The following is a 20,085-nucleotide window of genomic DNA, read 5'->3' as shown; positions in this document are numbered from 1 at the left end:
AAGTGGTCATCTGCCCCAAAAGAATTTATAGAAGACCTTAAAAAAGACTTTAAAAATCAAATGACAGAGATGGAGGAAAAGCTTAAAAAAAAAAAGAATCCAAGAGTATGCAAGGAAAGTAAAACAATTAGAAAAGCGCCTCAGCCACTTCTCCCTCTGGAGGGCAGAGGCCAGACCACACTCCTGGACCCCCTGTTCCCACAAAGCCCACATTGACTTCTCACTTTGTCTTTGGCATTTATGGGTTGATAATTCTGGAAACCTCCACAGTTGCTGGTGATCCATTCTCTGAAAGTCCCTCCAACTGGCGGCTGGTATTGGCCACCCTGAGGCTAAAACTGTGGGCTAACCCAGGGCTGGGGTCTGCTCCCAGCATGCTGTGATGGACCCTTTCTGTCCACCTGCCAGGCTGCCTTCAGCAGGAGGTTTGTTTCTGTCACTTTGTGGGTTCTGTAGCCCTAACGTTTGTTTAGAATCATTTTTTTAATAGGTATTTCAGGTGGTTATGAGATCCAGAATCTTAAAAGAGACAATGACTCTTGAAAATTAGAATTGGGAGGTGGCTAGGTGGCACAGTGAACAGAGCACTGGCCCTGGAGTCAGGAGGACCTGAGTTCAAATCTGGCCTCAGACACTTAGCACAAAACTAGCTGTGTGATCTGGGGCAAGTTACTTAACCCCAATTGCCCTACCTTCCACTCTCCAAAAAGAAAAAGAAAAAAAAGGAAAATTAGAATTGGGCAATGTGACCCAGTGAAGTTATAAGAGATTAAGAAATAATTAAACAAAATATGAATAATGAAAAAAATAGAAGAGAAAGTAAAAATCTTATAAGAAAAATGAGATTTGGAGAATAGATCAAAAAGAGAAAGTATAAAAATAATTGAACTAACTAAAAATCATGTAGAAATCTTGTATAATAATACAAAAAATAATTACAGAAAACTATCCTGAAGCATTAGAACAAGGGGTGAAAGTAAAAATAGCAAAAATCCAGCAATCACCACTTATGAGAGATCCTATGAAGAAAATTCTTAGGAATATCACAGTCAAAATTCTGAAATCCCCAGCTCAAGGAAAAACTATTAAAAGCATCAAGATTAAAATAATTTAAATATGATGGTACCACAATTAGAATTACACAAGACCTAGCAGCAGAGACATTAAAGGATCTCAGGTCTTGGAACGCAACATATGTAAGAGGAAAAGAACACGGGTTCCAGCCAAAAATATCACACCCTGCAAAGTTAGCTATTATCTTGAACGAAAAAAATGGACATTTGATAAACTCAGACTTTCAAGACTTTGTTAAAAAAAATCCTGAACTTAATAGATTTGACATACACGAACCAATATAAATATAAGGTACATAACAAAGACTGAGTATAAGGGATCCATAAGGACAGACTGTTTACTTTTTATATATGTAAAATGTATTTCTAAAATTTTATTTATAATTGAGTAGTTCATAAAAAAGATTGGGGAAAACCTGAGCATATGAATTTAAAAAGTAAAACCATTTAGGAACAGCTAAAAAGAGTAATTATTTTATACAAATAAGATTTAAGAGGAAGAATTGATCCACAGGAATTAGATGGGGAAGGAGGACTGATATTCTGGTAACCTACTTTCATCAGGAATGGGTATAAGAGGGAACAATACATATATATTTAAAAGAGTATAGACATCTTCTAAATTTAGAAAAAATAAAATGGGGCAGAGGGAGTGGGGGAGAGGACAAGGGAGGGATTTTTAGAGGGGAGAGTGAGGGAGTAGGTAAATAGGTATATAGAAGGGTGTTTAGCTTTATGGGAATGGGAGGATAGGGGAGGGATCTTTGGAGGGGGGTAGGCAAGTCATAGGAGGGCAAGGTGGTGGGTAAAAGTAAAGTAGAGGAGGCAGGAGGAGGGGGAATGGGAAACAAGAGATATGCATATACATAAAGATCAGGAGTAGAATAGGTTTGGGAAAGTATATTCTATGTATGTATATATATATATATATATACACACACACACACATGGGTATGTATATATCTATAGCTATGGAGAAATACATCTCAACTTTATTGTAACCTTCTGGGGGGTGGGAGAAGGTATGTGAATATTTATAGCTATAGAGAAACACATCTAAACTTTATTGTGGCCTTTTGTAGGGGTTGGAGGGAGGGAAAAAACAAAGTAAAAAAGTGCACAACAGAGAACAAAAGGAAACTCACAAGGAAGCAAAGAAAAGATGGATAATTCTCAACATAACGAGTATTCTTCATCATATAGGCTTTCTTGAAATGAAAACATTGTTACATATTTTGAATCTTCTCTTATATTCTGTTATGCACATATGCTTTTTTTTCTTTCTAACTTTGTCTTTAAATTCCAGTATTTAAGTTTATGATAAGTTTTTGTTTCTTTTCTCTATTTGTTTTCTGGTATTTGAGTCTATAATAAAATTTTGGAAGAAAAAAAAAGAATGATTTAGCCACATTGCAGTTCTACCAGGAGTATTAATGTGTCTTTCCAAAATTTTCCCTAACATTGATTTACCTCTTTTGTCTTGCTTATCAGTTTGTAGTATATGAGATGAAACCACAGAGTTGTTTTGATTTTCATTGCTCTTATTAGTGGTTTGTAACAATTTTTCATAGGAGCGTCAATAGTTAATAATTCTTTTTAAATTATCTCTTTGTTCATATACTTTAACCAATTATCCATTGAAGAATGGCTTTGGTATTTTGATATCAGATTCTTATCAGAGATGTTTGATGCAAAATATTCAGAATATGTAGAAACTTGTTGCATGGATTTTGTTTATTAAAAAGCTTTTTTATTTCACGTGATTAAAATTACCTATTTTATCTTTTGTGAGAAGCATTGTGGCATAAGGATAAAAAGCTGACTTGAATAATAGAGAGCAACTTGGGTTCAAGTACTGTTTGTCTGTGTGACCCTGGTCAAATCATTTAACCTCTCAAACGCCCAAGGAAGTTTTCTAATACTATAAATTAAAGGAAGGGTGCCACTCTGAATAGGTAGAAGTTTCATTCTGGAAGCATCTTATAGTAGATAAAATCATGCACCCAGGAAAAAAACAAAACTTTTTGTGATTGCTCCTATCCCTTAGTTGACTTTTTCAGTAGCTATAGGTACAGAAGATAATTAGTACTTGATGTTTCTTTTCTAGTTTTATCATGGTGTCGTATTTACTATTTGGGTCAACTATGATTCCATTAGTATAGTGAGAGGAAACTCCTTGTACTGATATAGGTCAGCACCTTCTCTGCAATTTCATAGTCTTCTAGAGTTACCTACAGCGCTGCAAGAATCCATGACTTGCCCAGAGTCGCACAGCCTCTATGTGTAAGAGATGGAAACTGAACCCAGGTCTTCATGGCTCCTAGAAAAGCCTTCCATCCATTACACCAAGCTGCCTCTCAAACTGTATACAGTATAACATGTTGATCTAAGCCAAATTAGTCAAATTACTTTCAGTTTTATGAAGATTATTTTTATAGCTATGTAGAAGATAGAGCTGGAAGTGTGGAAACCAACTAGACTATTGCAGGAGTCAGGAAAAAAGATGATGAGTGCTTGAATAAGCATAGTAGCCTTGGAAAGAGAGAGAAGAGGACAGATGGAAGAAGTTTTGTAGGAGGAGATTCAACATTTGGCAACTGATAAGATTCAAAGATAACTAGAGTTTTTGTACCTGGGTGATCAGAAGGATAATCCTTAAGAGAAATAGGTTAAGTTGGGAGGAAAAGTGAGTTTAGGAGGAATAATTATGAATTATATTTTGGACAATGTTGGTTTGAGATGCTGTTGTGGAAAATCTAGATGAATATGTTCAGGCAGTTTGCAGAGTGGCATTGTTTCGTAAGAGAGTATGTTGCGCTTGTTCTCTCAATATGTAGTTTGTGTTGTTTGCCTCACCAAGAGTTCTGTCTTTTCTCTCATATATATAGTTTCATGAGTCATTTATATAGAGATGAGAATTTAAACTGTGGTGGTTGATGTGCTCCAAAGAGAGAAAATGCAGAAACCACTGCAGACACCACTGCAAGTCCACTCAATAGTGGACATGTTTCTTGCTTTCTCCTAATATTGTAAGGATACCAATGGAACACCTTAGCTATCTGCTGGGTCATCCCTTACTTTTACCATATGATTAGCCATCTCTTTCAGTCATAGAATTTCTTAGTGACATCTTTACTCTTGTTCTTAAAGTTCATCATTATGTATGGCAGCCTATTCACACCTACCATGTAACCTCTCCATTGCCCACTGTAATGCACATCTTTAATTCTTTTTTTTTAATTTATGTTTAACATTATTTTTTTTTAATTGAGCTCCAAATTCTTTTCCTTTCTTTAGCACCTTTCCTCCCCTTTGAGAGAGCAAACAACTTTTTCATCCATTCCCCAACTGATGGACATCCCCTCAATTTCTAATTCTTTACCACCACAAATAGAGTTTCTATAAATATTTTTTGCATGTGTAGGTCTTTTACTGCTACGTGGATGAAGCTTTTGGTTGTTTTTAGTTTATTCATTGTAAATAAACCATGGTGTCACTTGCAGATAGTGATAAAATGGGATTTTCTTTAATTATGTTTAGTACTTTAATTTTTTTTTCTTGTTTTGCTCATGCTATAGGTATTTTAGTACTTCTGGAGGAGACAGTAGCATCTTTGCTTTGGTCTTGAACTTATTAGGAAATCACAAGTGAGATCACTCTACTTTGAATGTGTACTTTCCTTATCTTTGCTCTTTTTGATTCAAGACTTAAGTCTTAAATGATAGGTGTGTGGTAGTACCTCAGAGTTTAATTTACATTTCTCTAATCAATAATGATTTGAGTGTTTTTTCTTATGATTAGATGATATTTTTTTTCATCTAAAAACTACCTGTTCATATCCTTTGATCATTTATCAATTGTGGAATGACTTTTATTCTTATAAATTTGATTCGTTTCTCTATTGAGGCCTTTTAGAGAAACGTGCTGTAAATTTTTTTTCACAGTTATAATTTCTGTGTATTTCCTTCCATCATACTTTTCCCCTGTTTATCCTTATCTCTTTCCCTCTCCCTCCCTCTCTCCTTTCACTCTGTCCCTCCTCAAAAGTGTTTTGCTTTTGATCACTGCCTCCCCAGTCTGCCCTACCTTTTTTTAGTTTCCCCACTTTTTTTTATCCCCCTCCCCTCCTACTTCCCTGCTGGTCAAGAGAAATTTCTATACCCAAGAGTATATTATTTCTCCTTTGAACTAGTTCTTATGAGAGTAAGTTTCAGGCGTTATCCTCCCAACCCCCCATCTTCCTACTGTAAGAGCTCTTTCTCATCTCTTTTATGTGAGATAATTTATGCCATTCTCCCTCTTCTTTCTTTCCTCACCTAGTGCATCTCTCTTATCCCTTCATTTTATTATTTTTAGATATCACCCCCCTGTTGTTAACTCACACCCATGGCCTTTGTCTATATATACTCCTAACTGCCCTACTAATGATATAGTTCTTAGGAGTCACAAGTATTGCCTTCCCCATGTAAATGTAAACAGTTTAACCTTATTAAATCCTTTATGATTTCTCTTTCCTGCTTACCTTTTTATGTTCCTCTTGAGTCTTATATTTGAAAGCCAGATTTTCTTTTTTTTTTCTTTTTTTTTTGGAGGGCAATTGGGATTAAGTGACTTGCCCAACATCACAGGCTAGTTTTTGTTTTAAGTGTCTGAGGCCGGAACTCAGGTCTTCCTGACTTCAGGGCCAGTGCTCTATTCACAGATTTTCTACTCAACTCTGGTCTTTTCATCAGGAATGCTTTAAGGTCCACTATTTCATTGAATGGCCATTTTTTTCCCCTGAGGGATGCTGTTTTTCTGGGTAAGTGATTCTTGGTTTTAATCTGAACTCTTTTGCCCTCCAGAATATCATATTCCAAGCCTTAATGGGATGCTTTAATGTAGAAGCTGCTAAATCTCGTGTTTTCCTGACTGTAACTCCACAGTAATTATTTCCTTCTGGCTGCTCGCAGTGTTTTCTCCTTGATCTGGGAGCTCTGGAATCTGGCTATAATATTTCCAGGAGTTTTCATTTTGGGATCTCTTTCAGGAGATGGTCAGTGGATTCTTTTAATTTCTATTTTACCCTCTTGATGCTAGGATATCAGGGCAATTTTCCTTGATAATTTTTTTGAAAGATGATGTCTAATTTCTCTTTTTGATCCTGGCCTTCAGGTAGTCCAGTAATTCTTAAATCATCTCTCCTGGATCTATTTTCTGGCTCAGTTGTTTTTCCCATTTCCCATTTTCTTTCTCCCCCCACCCTTTTTGATTTTGTCTTATTTTTTCTCAATACTTTATGGAGTCATTAGCTTCCATTTGCCCAATTCTAATTTTTTTTTAAACATGTTTTGTCCTGGTTTATCAAAGTATACTTTTATACCGTTTACTTTTTTTTTTTTAAGCAATCGGGGTTAAGTAACTTGCTCAAGGTAACACGGCCAGTTATTTCTGGGTGTGGTGCTGAGTATGTGAGCCCGGATTTGATCCGGGTCATCCCGACACTGGAGCCAGTGCTCTTACTCACTGAGCCACCTGGCCGCCCCTAAGCAATTGGGGTTAAGTAACTTGCTCAAGGTTACACGGCCAGGTGTTTCTGGGTGGGTGCTAAGTGTCTGAGCCCGGGATTCGATCTCCAGGTCAGTCCGACACTGGAGCCGGTGCTCTTACTCGCTGTGCTACCTGGACGCCCCTTATACCGTTTACTTTTCACTGGTCTGGTCTGGCATGCTTCTAATGATATCAGAATCACCTGGATCAATGATAGCCAGTGTATATACTTTGTAGTACTTTCCACATGCTGTACCCAACTCAATGTTACTGCCATTGTAGTGATGTACGCCAATTTTGGCCAACATAGCGTAATATTTGATCTCTGATTTCCTCAAGGCTGGGCAATTGTTGGCTAAGATGACCAATTTGGCTTTGCCTTGTCTGGTCATTTTCATGGTCTGTTTGTAGCCTAGCACATATTTGTCACTTTTCATGACCAGCTGGAGCCTTCAGTTGATGGACTCCAGGGACTTTTTCGTCTTCTTTGCGGCCACCATCTTCCTGCCTGTGGTGCGGGAGGCCCCTCGGCCAGAGACCTGCTGCAAAGATGGCCAGGAAGTGAGAAGGTATAATTTTATTCTTTTTTTTTTTTTTTTGGCTTTTTGGAGGGGCAATTGGGGTTAAGTGACTTGCCCGAGGTCACATGGCTAGTAAGTATTAAGTGTCTTGAGGCCAAATTTGAACTCAGGTCCTCCTGACTCCAGGGCTGATGCTCTATTCACTGTGCCACCTAGCCACCCCGTAGTATGAAACTTTTTAGGAACATAGTTTCATAGTATGGAAAGAGTTCTGGGTTTTTATTTGGAAAACCTTGATTAGAATCCTTGTCTGCTGTGGTAGTAACCTGTGTGACGTGGTGCAAGTCACCTAACCCTCTCTATTTTCTCATCTATAAAATAAAGGGTGCTTGATAATCTCTACAGTCCCTTTCATATCTAAATCTATTGTGCTATTATCTAATTAATAAATGCAGAAGAACATATGTTCATATATGACTTCCAGTACCTCCCACTGCTCAGTTCTCTCCTGGTTACACTTTTCTCCCTTTTCCTCTTCTTGATCCTTAGTGTCCTAGTGTAACTCTACATGCCTCAAATTCCTTGTCCCCTTATCCTGTTGAAAATCTTCCTCTGCCATACCCTAGCCTTGGATTATTCCCATCATCTGCTGCCTTTGTTCCTCCTCATATGCTACTGAAAGAAGCTGTAGAAAATCACAGAATGGAATTGAGTCCACTTCAGAATCATGTCATGTACTCTCAACTGGGCCTTCATTATAATAAGGCAGTCCTTTTACATCTCCCTAATGGTTTCACTGTCTAACTCATTACAGTGACTTTTCCAAACCTTTTCCTCTTTTCTCAAGCCTCCATTACCTCTCTCAGTTAAGAAATTTGTCTTTTATTTCACAGAAAAAACTGATGTCATTAAGAGCTCTCTTTTCTCTCCTCCTCCTTATTTCACATCACTCAAATGCCTTTCTCTATCTATCTATTCCTTCATCCACCCCATTAAGAGGTGGACCTTCTCCTTGTCAAGGCATAAGTGATCTCATTCCATCCCATCTTCTCCAACAGATTGCCCCCTTCATCATCCCCACTCTCTTACTAATCTTTGGTTTCTTCCTTTTGTCTCTTTCTCTACTACCACAGACATACTCGTGTCTTTCAGTGTCCTTAGAAAACCCCTGTTTGATCTGCCTGTCCCTGCAAGCTGTCTTATATCTCTTCCCCTTTTCATTGCTAATTTCTTTAAGAAGACTACTAAGAAGTCCATGCCTCTAGCTCCTTTCCTCTCATTCTTTTAACTCCTTGCATTCTAGATTGTGACCTCTTGCTTATGAAACTGCTCTCCAATGTTGCCAGTGATCTCCTAATTATAAGATCTAATGACCTTTCCTCAGTCTTCGTCCTTCTTGACCTCTCTGTAGCCTCTCACTCTTCTGATTAAGTGAAATAATTGTAAAGTGCTTAGTACAATGACTGGCACATGATACTCACTTAATAAATGCTTCTTCACTTCCCTTGTTCTCTTCCCTTCCCTTGATCACCTTCCTCTTAATCCTGCTTAATTGGTCTTCTGGTTGGTCTCTCCCCATTTCATCTTCAGCTTTCAAATTAATTATCCTAAAGCATAGGTATCATTATATCACCACTCTCCCTCACCCCCTGTCCATTCACTAAACTCCAGTGACTTCCTATTACCTTGATGATCAAATATAAAATCCTGTTTGACTTTTAAAGTCCTTCATAACCTGACCTCTTTCTACCTTCCCAGTCTTGTTACATTTTACTTTCCTCCTTGTACTCAGAAATTCAGTGACAACAGCCTATTTGCTGTTCCTCACATAAGATACTGTCTCCTCACCGAGCATTTTCTCTAGCTCTTCCCCAAGCTTGGAATGCTCTCCTCTCTCCTCTACAGTTTCGAACTTCCTTTGAGTCTCAGCTAAAATTCTACCTTCTACAAGAAGCTTTTGTTGGTCCTCCTTAATCTTAGTGTCTTTTCTATGGGATTACATCTAATTTATGCTTATATATCTTTGTACATAATTGTTTGCATATTGTCTTCCCTGTTGGACTGAGATCCTTGAGAGGTGACTTTTTTGCATTTATATGTATCCCTAGTGCTTTGCCCCTTTCCTGGCACATAATCGTGCTTAATAATATGCTTGTTGACTTGATTTAATATTTGTATCTAGATATTTTCTAGGTTTTACCTCCATTATCTGGTCAGTAGAAAAACATACAGATATTTTTGTATGCTATTATTAACTAAGAAGCAGCATGATTGAAAGAAATAGAGAAAACTTGTTTCTTAGTCATGAAAACCTAAGTTCAGATACTCTTTCTGACATAATAGCTGTATGGCCACATGTACATTTTTTTTAGTTCCTTGCTTAAAGCTATCCTGATGAAATCACAGAACTTTTCGAAAAACAAACAAATCTTTTCTTTTTGTATTCTTGTACTAAGGGTAAGCAATTAGTTCTGAAAGAAAATTGATTCTGTGATGAATCCTGACATTTGAGCCATTAAGCTAACTCAGAATTGATAGCAGATGATCCCCACATTCTAAGCTGCAAAAACCTTTGTCTTAAATATTAACATGAAGATATGGCAACAAGAAGTTGCCACTGTGAGTATACATTTTGGGTTTTGTTATGCTTTGTTATATAAAATTTTCCTTGTTTTAAAATACTGTTTTATAATTGTAACCTTTCTCTGAATATTTTTTTATATAGAGCATGTTTCCCTGCAATTAAAAGTTTATATTTCTATTTCTTAACAGTTGTTCAAAGTAAGAATTATAGAATAGTGGCTTTGAAGGAGGAAATTATAGTAATGTTTGCTTTCCATGCAAAATATCAAGCAACAACTTCCGAACTCTGAATGTCAATCTCATCTCTTCAAAATAAAAATCACATAGGTTACATATGGCTTTCTAGAGACCTACTCATCAGTTAAATGATGTCATAATTTAAAAACTAGAACAGCATTGTCTCCTTTGTTTAAAATGATTTTTTTTTAACCAGACTTCAAATTAATGCTTTCTTACCTAATTGTCTCTAGTGGTTGAAAATGTGTAGTTGTGAGAAGTTTGGTTTGTTTGGAATTGCCACCCTCCACCCACTGCATGGACTTTCAGTTCTATATCAGTTCAAATGTAAATTTTCCACCACCCACTCCCAAGGGCTATAATTGTAATTTTCCTCTAAGCTTGAAATAAGGAGTTACTTTATTTTTTTTTTTAAATAAAATCAATATCACCAAATAGTGGAAATAAGATAATTTAAACTTTAACTTAAAGAATATATTGTATTTGATATTATATCACCAAAAGTATATGCTATATAACATCTTTCCAAACTGCAGAATTATTAATAAATTATATATGTGACAGATTTTCAGCCAGTTACCTGGGATATAAATCAGATTAAATGAGATAATTGAGGTAAAGATCTTTAGAAGTCCTTTATAAGTGTCTTATTGATGATTATTTACTTTCATATAAACATTGTCCACATGGAATTACCTGTCTTCCCCGATAGTACTGATTGCCTACTGAATTAGTGTCATTAGGTGAGAATGACAGTAAATGCCTGGAATACTGGGATTATTCATATTGACATAAATGTTTGAAAGAAAGAAAATTAATTTTATTCTGTATGTCTTCATTTTTTGCATTATTGGTTGGGACCTGAATAGTTGGAAGTATCAAGTTGATAAGATCATAGATCCATTTGAATATCTGGCTACTTTTAGGTCATTCAGTAAATATTTTTAAGCACCTACTATTTGCCAGGCTTTGTGCTAAGTAAGTATTGAATGTGTTTCTTTTTTTTCTTTTTTTTTTTCCATTTTTCAAATGCTTTATTAACTTCTGATTTACATCATTCATTCCTGCCAGATTTTGAGTTACAAATTTTCTCCCCATTTTTCCCCTACCTACCACCCCAAAATAGCAATCCCACAGGATATCCCTTCCTCCAATCTGCTCTCTCCCATATTTTCTCCCATACCCCTTTTGACTTTTCCAGTGGATCTCTATGCCCCAGTGCCTGTATATCTTATTTCCCAATTACAAGTAAAATACTATTTTTTTTTTTGTTTTTAACCAATTGGGGTTAAGTAACTTCCTCAAGGTTACACGGCCAGTTATTTCTGGGTGTGGTGCTAAATATCTGAGCCCTGATTCGATCCCCAGGTCATTCCAACACTGGGGCCGGTGCTCTTACTCGCTGAGCCACCTGGCCGCCTCTTAAAATACTATTAATAATAGTGTGTGTGTGTGTGTGTATGTATGTTTAAATATTTGATTTTAAAACTTTGAAGTCCAGATTCATTCCCTTCCTCCCTTGTCACCCACCCTTACTGGGAAGATAAACAGTTCAGGATAGGTTGTACATGTGTAGCTAATGTAAAACATTAACGTAGTAGATATATTGTAAAAGACTTATCATATTTCCCTCCCTCCTATCCCACCTTCCACTTGGTCTACTCTCTACTTTGATCCCGTCAAAAAGTTTTCAAAAGTGGGTGCTTCCAACTTCCTTCCCCCACCAGCCTGCCCTCCCTTCCATCATCTGCCCTCTCATCCCCTTCCCCCCTACTCTCCTGGAGGATGAGATACCATATTTAGTGTGTATTTCATTCCCTCCTCAAGCCAAATTCAATGGGAATAAGGTTGACCCATTCCCTTTTGCCTTCCTATTCTTCCCCTCCTTTGTAACCATTTTCCCTTGCCTCTTCTATATGAGATAGTTTACCCCATTCTGTCTCTCCCCATCTCCTCTCATTATATTCCTCTTTCATCTCTTAATTTCACCTTTTAAATATCATCCCTGACTGTTAAATTGGTCCTGTGCCCTCTATCTATATCTAAATATATATATATATATATATATATTTCTATTCCCTTCAACTACTGAGAAAAGTTTCATAAGTTAACAATTATTGTTTTTCCATGTAAGAATGTTAATAGTTCAGCTTTAATAAGTTCCTTTTGATTCCTTTTCCCCTGTTTATACCTTCTCATGCTTCTCTTGCTTCTTGTATCTGAATGTCAGATTTTCTATTCAACTCTGTTTTTTTCAGCAAGAATGCTTAAAAGTCCTCTATTCCACTGAATGACCATATTTTCCCCTGAAACATGATACTCAGTTTTGCTGGGTAGGTGACTCTTGGTTTTAAACCCAGGTCCTTTGACCTCCAGAATATCATATTCCTAGCCCTTCGATCCCTCAGTGTAGAAGCTGCCAGATCCTGGGTTATCCTGATTGTGTTTCCATAATATTCAAACTGTTTCTTCCTGGCTGCTTGTAATATTCTCTCCTTAATCAGGGAATTTCCAGAACCTGGCTATAATGCTCCTAGGAGTTTTCTTTTTGGGATCTTTTTCAGGAGGTGATCAGTGGATTCTTTCAACCTCTGTTTTTCCCTCTTTGAGAACTTCCTGGAGGATGATTTCTAGGTTCTTACTTTGATCATGGCTTTCAGGTATTCCAGTAATTTTTAAATGATCTCTCCTGGATCTATTTTCCAGGTCAGTGGTTTTTCCCATGAGATATTTCACCTTGCCTTCTTCTATTCTTTCGTTTGTTTGGAACTATTTAACAGTATTTTGATTTCTCATAAAGTCATTAGCTTCCATTTGCCCCAGTCTAATTTTGAAGCAATGATTCTCCTCATTGAGCTTTTGAGATTCTTTTTCCATCTGGAAAATTCTGCTTTTTAAGGCATTTTTCTCCTCATTGCCTTTTTGAGCCTCTTTTGACAATTGAATTAGTCAACTTTTTAAGGTGTGATTTTCCTCAGTAAGGCTGTTGACTCTCATTTCATAATTTTCTTGCATTGTTCTCATTTCTCTTCCCAATTTTTCCTCCACTTCTCTTATCTGCTTCTTAAGATCCTCTATGGCCTGTCACCAGCTCGTATTTTCCTTTGAAGCTTTTGGTGCAGGAATTCTGACTTCACTGTCTTCCTCCTGTTCCATGCTTTGCTCCTTTTTGTCCCCCAAATAGGAGTGTAATGTTGGAATCTTCTGTCTGCTTTGTTTTCTTTGCCTGGTCATGTCGCCCCTCAGTCACTTGACCCCTGGGCTTTTTGCCACAGTAGGACTCTGCCACTAAACAGGGGAGCTTTTGTCCCAAACGCTGGGGTTTTCTCAGCTGCCAGAGTTATTAGATGGGTGCCCTCTCTGAGGCCTCCACACACTTTGGCAAGCTGGACACACATCCCTGGACCTCCACCCTAGACTGCAATCCAGATCCAAGCAGCTTAAAGCAAGAGCAATTACCCCTCAGATTGGTGCTTGGTCCCCCTATGCTCTGCAGGCCAGGAGCTGAAGCTGCCATGTGGTGCTGGCTGGCTGTGCTGGAGTCTCATCAGGGTCAAAAGCCACGCACTCCCACTTACTGGGTCCCAAAGTCTAGACTGCACTGACCTCTCACTTTGTCCTTTTTATCTATGTGTTGATAAATCTGGAAACGTCCATAGCTGCTGCTGATCTCTGGCTGGCGGCTGGTCAGGCCCACCCTGGGGCTAAAGCCTTGGTGTGGGGCTGGTCTCGGCTCCCAGAGCACCGGGGTCGCCAATTCCTGCCGGCCTGCCGGGCAGTCCTCAGCAGGAGGTTAGCTTCTCTGTGTCATTTTGTGGGTTCTGCAGCTCCAAAGTTTGTTTACAGTCCCCTTTTTACATGGATTGGGGAAGGTGGGAGCCGGAGCAGCGCGAGGTCCCTATTCTACTCTGCCTTTTACTCTTGCCTTTTGGAGGGCAATGGGGGTTAAGTAACTTGCCCAAGGTTACATGGCTAGTTTTTTTTGTGGGTGTTAAGTGTCTCAGGCCAGAACCAGACTTGGGTCCTCCTGACTCCGGGGCCAGCGCTTTACTCACTGCACCGCCTAGCCGCCCCTTCTTTTAAGCAATTGTAGCATTTTATGCTTCATTGTCATGATCTCTAAGGAGTCTAAAGAATTACCGTTTCAACAGTGTATCCTTGTTCCCTGGGCCATGCCATGCTCAAGCTCTACTGTATGTATGGTCTTCCCAATTAAATGTGAGCTCTTTGGAACAAATATTGTCTTGGTTTTCCTTTTGTCTTCCCAGTGCTTAGCACAGTTCCTAGCCCATGATAGACATTTGAGGGGTTTTTTTTCATTCCATATGATAAATTCAGGGGGAAAAAAACAAAACTTGCTTTTCACCTATTACAGTTAACTCACTGATTCATTGTTGGTCCTTTACATTTTTTTTTAGCTCATTCAAGCAAGGAGGATACAAACTCATAAAAGCGAAAGAGAAAAGTGAGTTTTTCATTTTTCAGGCAGTCTATCTAAAAAGGAACTAGCCCCTGATCTCAACTTCACCTCAGTGACCATGGTATGAGAGCCACATTTTGCTCTTTGCTTGAATCTACGTTTCTGCTCCTTTTCTTTTTTATAAAACTTCCATAGCAACACTCATTCTATTCCCATTACATTCTTTGACTAGGGAAATCAGCCTCTTCATAATCTGGGGAAAACAGATCTGAGAGCATCACAGCTTTAAATCTCTGCACTATAGTTAATTTAAAGAGAAACAGTGGTTTCTTTGAGGGAAATTTTGCTTACATATTATGCAATTTAATTTTTAAATTTTTTTTTAATTCTGCATAAATAATCTTGTAAAGTAAATGAAGAAAAGAAAGATAACATGATGTTTTTAGAGATTGTAATCTTAATTGTCCTTTTAAAATATATGTATGTATATCGAGGAGCTAACCTGAACTCCTTCTGTGAATTCTGTCAGTTCCCTCTAAAAAGTGAATCTGAACAGATTTTAGAGTGACAGAATTCATTGGGAGATGGAGTGTGGCAGATTGCCAGTCCAGGAAAGAGTGCACATAGGACTGGCAGGGGGAGTGCAGAACATGTGGCGTCTGTACCAGTGCAAACCTGAGACCAGACCACAGTAGAGTCAGAGCCAGCCCGGGGCAATGGATTCACCTACCCCAAGTGCGATTCTCAGACCTTGGCACCACTGGACCAGAGCTGGGTAAGAGATAAACACAGGGCCTGCAGCAGCAACAACAGCTTCTCCCAGGGCTATTAACCCACAGCCTGGATGCTAGAAAATCACCTCCCTGAACTTCTGGGAGCCAGCATGGTGGAGTAAACCAACTCTAGTGTGTTAATCCCCCTCTCTGACTCTGAAAACCCAGAGATTATTGCCCCTCTGCAAAATCCTGAAATAGTGGAACCAGTGGCTTCCTAGAGGAAGGATGTGCCTGAAGTGAAGGGTGGAGGTATCCCAACAATCCCCATCTCAGCTAACCAGCAAGAGATCCCAAAGCCCAGGGGGTGGAGCTGGCAAAAGCTAATACCAGAAGCCCAGGTGTGCCTTAACACAATAAAGGATATATGCAGACACCAGCTCACTTCAGGCAGCCAGCTGCTGAGCTTGTCTGAGCTCTGGTGCAGGGACACAGAGGCGGAAACCTGAAGTGGCCAGAACACCCCTCCCCCACACCTTACTCTGTGAGCCTCAGGGTAACCCAGGGGAAACACTGAAAGTCCTGGCTTTGGCCTCAGTCTAGACACCCAGAGGCTATAGCACACAAAGTCAGCAACCAGGCCCCTAGCTCCCAGCTTGAGAAACTGAATCAGAGCCCTCTGTACCCCAGAAGGAGAAATCCACTTTAAAAGCCAGGGATTAGGCAATCACAGTGGGCTGGAAGCAAGTGATTAAAGCAGAACCAAAGACAATTGAATCCTATTATTACCAGCAAAGAAGAACCAATTTCAGAAGGGGACACCATTGACTCTATACCCATACCTGAGACCACAGAAGGAAATATGAACTGGTCTCAAACCCAGAAAGCATTCTTGGAAGAGCTCAAGAGGTAATTAAAAGCCAGATTAGAGAGGTAGAACATAAATTGACCAATTCTTTTAAAATTGAAATTGCCAAAATGGGGGGGGGGGGGAATCTCACTGAAGAAAACAAATCTTTAAAAAAGTAAAATTTGTGAACTGGGAGGGGAGGTTCAAAATCTGACTGGAGAAAATACCTCCCTAAAAATGAAATCTGAACATATGGAAAAGGAGCTTGAAAAACTAACCAAGGAAAATAATTCACTAATAATTAGAATCAGTCAAATCAGAGCTAATGACTTTATGATGCTTAAAGAAGCAGTCAACCAAAACCTAAAGATTGAAAAATTAGAAGAAAACGTGAAATATGTGTGTATATATGCACACATATACATACATGGATGCATACATATATATACTTCTCCATATATTTTCAGGTATATATCAATGACAATAATAAAGAAGTTTTATGATGTTTAAAAAGATGGAATTATAGATTATAGCAGTATTCCACTAAAGAGAAACAATATTCTTTCAGTCTTATTAGGAAAAATACTTGTTTCATAATTTAATTAAAAGAGGTTGCATATTGTCATGGAGTAGGTTCTATGTTTTAAGGCTGTACCCTTGTTTGCTCTTTTATATTTATTCTGTTGGTGACTTCATCAACTCCCATAAATGACTTTATAAACAGGGATCCAGTAGAATAGGGTATTTAGCCCTAACTCCTGAGTTTCATTGCTGCATCACCAATTTTCTATTGAACATTTTCAACTGGGTGTCAAGTAGATATTACAGTGTTGTCTTTACCCCAAACCTCTCTCTCTAACTTTGAAAGAATGAAAAAAGCATTTAAATGCTTACAAATTGTATTTGCATTCAAAATTGACTTTGTCCCTCCTCTCAAGGAGCTCATTTTTTTTTTTTTAAAGCAATAGGGGTTAAGTAACTTGCTCAAGGTTACACGGCCAGTTATTTCTGGGTGTGGTGCTGAGTATCTGAGCCCAGATTTGATCCAGGTCATCCCGACACTGGAGCCAGTGCTCTTACTCTCTGAGCCACCTGGCTGCCCTTAAACAATTGGGGTTAAGTAACTTGCTCAAGGTTACACGGCCAGGTGTTTCTGGGTGGGTGCTAAGTGTCTGAGCCTGGGATTCAATCTCCAGGTTATCCCAACACTGGGGCCAGTGCTCTTACTCGCTGTGGTACCTGGCTGCCCAAGGAGCTCATATTTTAATAGGGGGAGATTTTACATACACACACACCAAGAAGGTATATTTGGTATTGGAAGTCAGTCAACAGACATTTATTAAATACCTACTATTTGCCAAGCACTGTGCTAAGTATTGGGAACATAAAGAAAAATAAAAGGCAGGTCCTCAAAAGAGCTCTCAAAGAGCTCAGTCTAGTGGAGGAGCAACATGTAAACAGCTGTATACAAACAAGATAAAGACAGGATAGAATGTATTTCATTAACAGAGGGATGGCACTAGAATTAAGGGGGATTGGAAAAGTCTTTCTGTGAAGGCAGGATTTTTGGACTTGAAAGAAGGCAGGGCTGCCAAGAGATGAAAACAAGGAGGGAGAGAATTTCAGGTTTGGGGTCCAGCTAGTGAAACTCCATAGTCAGGAGTTGAAGTGTTTTGTTTAAGGAATATCAAACAGGTTACTATCACAAGATCATAGAGTACATTGAGACATTATAAGAAGACCAGAAAGTTAGCAAGGGGTAGAAAAAAGGTTATAAGGGGATTTGAACAGGGAGCAACTGGAGTTTATTGAGTAGGGGTGTGGGTCTAGGTGTTAGGTGAGGAGAGAAGGAGATGTATCTGAGAGATGTTACAAGAGTAAAAATCCATAGGACTGAGCAACAAATTGGGTACGAGAGATGGGAGAGAGTGAGAGGTTGAGTTTGACATCTAGTTTGTGAACCAGAGTGACTAGGAAGATAATGATACTTTTGACAACAATAGAATAGTTTTGGAAACAGAGGGTTTGGGGGGAGGGATAAGTTGTTTTTTATATGTTGGGTTTAAAATACCTACTGTATATACAATTCAAGATGTACAACAAGCATTTGGAGATGCAAGACAGGAGATCAGTTGGGGCTGGACAAATAGATCTCAGAATCATCCTCACAGAGATGTAACTGAATCTATGAGAGCTAATGAGATCACCAAGTGAAATAGTATAGAGAGAAGAGGGCCCAGAACAGAGGCTCTGTTGGACACCCACAGTTAATAGACATGACCTGGATGAAGATCCAGCAAAGGAGACTAAGAAGGGAGTGGCCTGATAGGTAGGAGAATAACCAGGAGAGAGAGCAATGTTGCAAAAACCTAGAGTGTTAAGGAAAAGAGTGTGTTCAACAATGTCAGAATCTATAGAAAGATAAAGAAGGATAAGAATTGAGAAATAACCACTTGATTTGGCAGTTAAAAAATCATTGGTCTTGTTGGGGGGGGGGAGCATTTTCAGTTAAATAATGAGGTTAAGAAGCCAGACTGCATAGAGTTAAGAAAAGCGTGAGAGGAAGGAAGTGAAGGCACCTTTTGTAGAGGAAGGCACCTTCTCAAGTTTAGCCACAAAAGGAAGCAGATGTAGAATGACAGCTAGTGGAGATGAATGGATGAAGTGAAGGTTTTTTGAAGATAGAGGAGACATGGGTATATATGTAGACAGTTTTGGAAGCAGCCAACAGATAGGGAGAGATTGAAGTTAAGTGAGAGGATGGAGAAGGAGATAGTGAAGGTAACTGGTGGGGATGGTTGAGATGGAATTCACGAGCAGAGATTTTAACCTTCGCAAGAAGGGCCACCTCATTACATGAAACAAAAGTGAAGGCAAAAGTAAGTGTCAGAAGGCATCTGGGAGATCTGAGTTGGGGAGAAGGAAGTGCAGCAACAGCAACAGCTTGGCAAATGTACTCAAGGAGGGGAGGAGAGGGAGCCAGAGGAGATTTGAGGAGGGATAAAAAGTTTTGGAAAAACCATTGTGGTGAATAGAAGTGAGAATTTGTTAGGAGCTTGTTAAAGTTGTCTTACCTATCATGAAAGCCCCATTGTGATTATATAACAAATTTTTAGTGGCTCCATTTGAAACAGTTTGGTGATTCTTTTTTCTTCTGGTTTCATTTGTCCTCATGTGAATGACAGCTAAGGTAGCAGATTGTGGAAATAATAATGAGGGAGCAAAGGATTCAAGAGGGCAGTTATGAGTAGATCTGATTCACTAAGGGGTCAAAATGGAGAAGTGAAGAGAGGGTATCCATTTGCCAGGGTGATGACCTGAGAAAGAACTTAAAGGTCAAGGGATTGGAGTCCATGGTAAGGATGTATAAGAAGGTTTAGTGTAGCAAGGCAGAAAGAAAAGCACAGTAACTATAGGTTGTGATCACAGATAAGGGAATTTCAGAGTTTATAAACCTAGGAAGTGGATCACTTGTGGGTGACGAAAAGATCAAGAATATAACCATCTCTGTATGTAGGTAAGGTGTGATGGAGGAGTAAACCATGGAACATGAACAAGTGGAGGAACTAAATATTTGAGGGAGTATGTTGAAGTTCCCTACTGTAAGGGGAGGAGGTAAAGATTGTGAGCCAGACACTGAACTCATTCAGGCAGGAAAAGGAGTGTCTTGAAGGATGGTAGACAACTGCTAGCAGAATTTTGATTGGGTGGTTGATACAGATTGAATGGACCTCAAAGAACGGGTTTACCAGTGATGCAGATAGAGGACAAGCTTGGAAGTGGCAATGGAAAGTAAGACATATTCCAACTTCCCCACCTTGACCAGGGAGGGATGAGGAAAAACGCAACCAGTGCCAGAAAGGGTGGCCACAGAAGCAGTTTTATCAGGAGGGAGCCAGGTCTTAGTAAGATTCAGAAGATGCGAGGAGTGGGAAAGGAAAAGATATCAGACAAAAAGCAAGTTGATTACCTACAGAGCACATATTTCAGACAGCCCAGGGGGAAGGACTGGTTAATTTTAGAGTATGAAATTGAGTGGGTTCAGTTAAGGTGAAGGAGATTACTGGAATAGGTTTCAAGGGGTGGAGAACAGTTTCTACAGGATGGCAGTGGTGTGTGTGTGTGTGTGTGTGTGTGTGTGTGTGTGTGTGTGTGTGTG

The 20,085-nt window shown here is 39.0% G+C and overlaps 1 protein-coding gene and 1 pseudogene across 14 annotated transcripts in view; one reads left to right on the top strand and one right to left on the bottom strand.

Moving 5' to 3' along the window:
• MRTFB (myocardin related transcription factor B) overlaps positions 1 to 20,085 on the top strand; it is a 297,682-nt gene that overhangs the window by 161,039 nt on the left and 116,558 nt on the right. The gene's annotated exons all lie outside the window — the stretch shown is intronic.
• Positions 1,784 to 11,982, bottom strand: LOC138159842 (large ribosomal subunit protein eL30 pseudogene; annotated as a pseudogene).

Source organism: Petaurus breviceps, unplaced genomic scaffold, assembly GCF_028583685.1.
Source record: "Petaurus breviceps papuanus isolate PSGF00001 unplaced genomic scaffold, PetGlider_PUasm1.0 118, whole genome shotgun sequence".
Classification (NCBI taxonomy): domain Eukaryota; kingdom Metazoa; phylum Chordata; class Mammalia; order Diprotodontia; family Petauridae; genus Petaurus; species Petaurus breviceps.
This window is presented reverse-complemented; position numbering and strand designations above follow the sequence as displayed.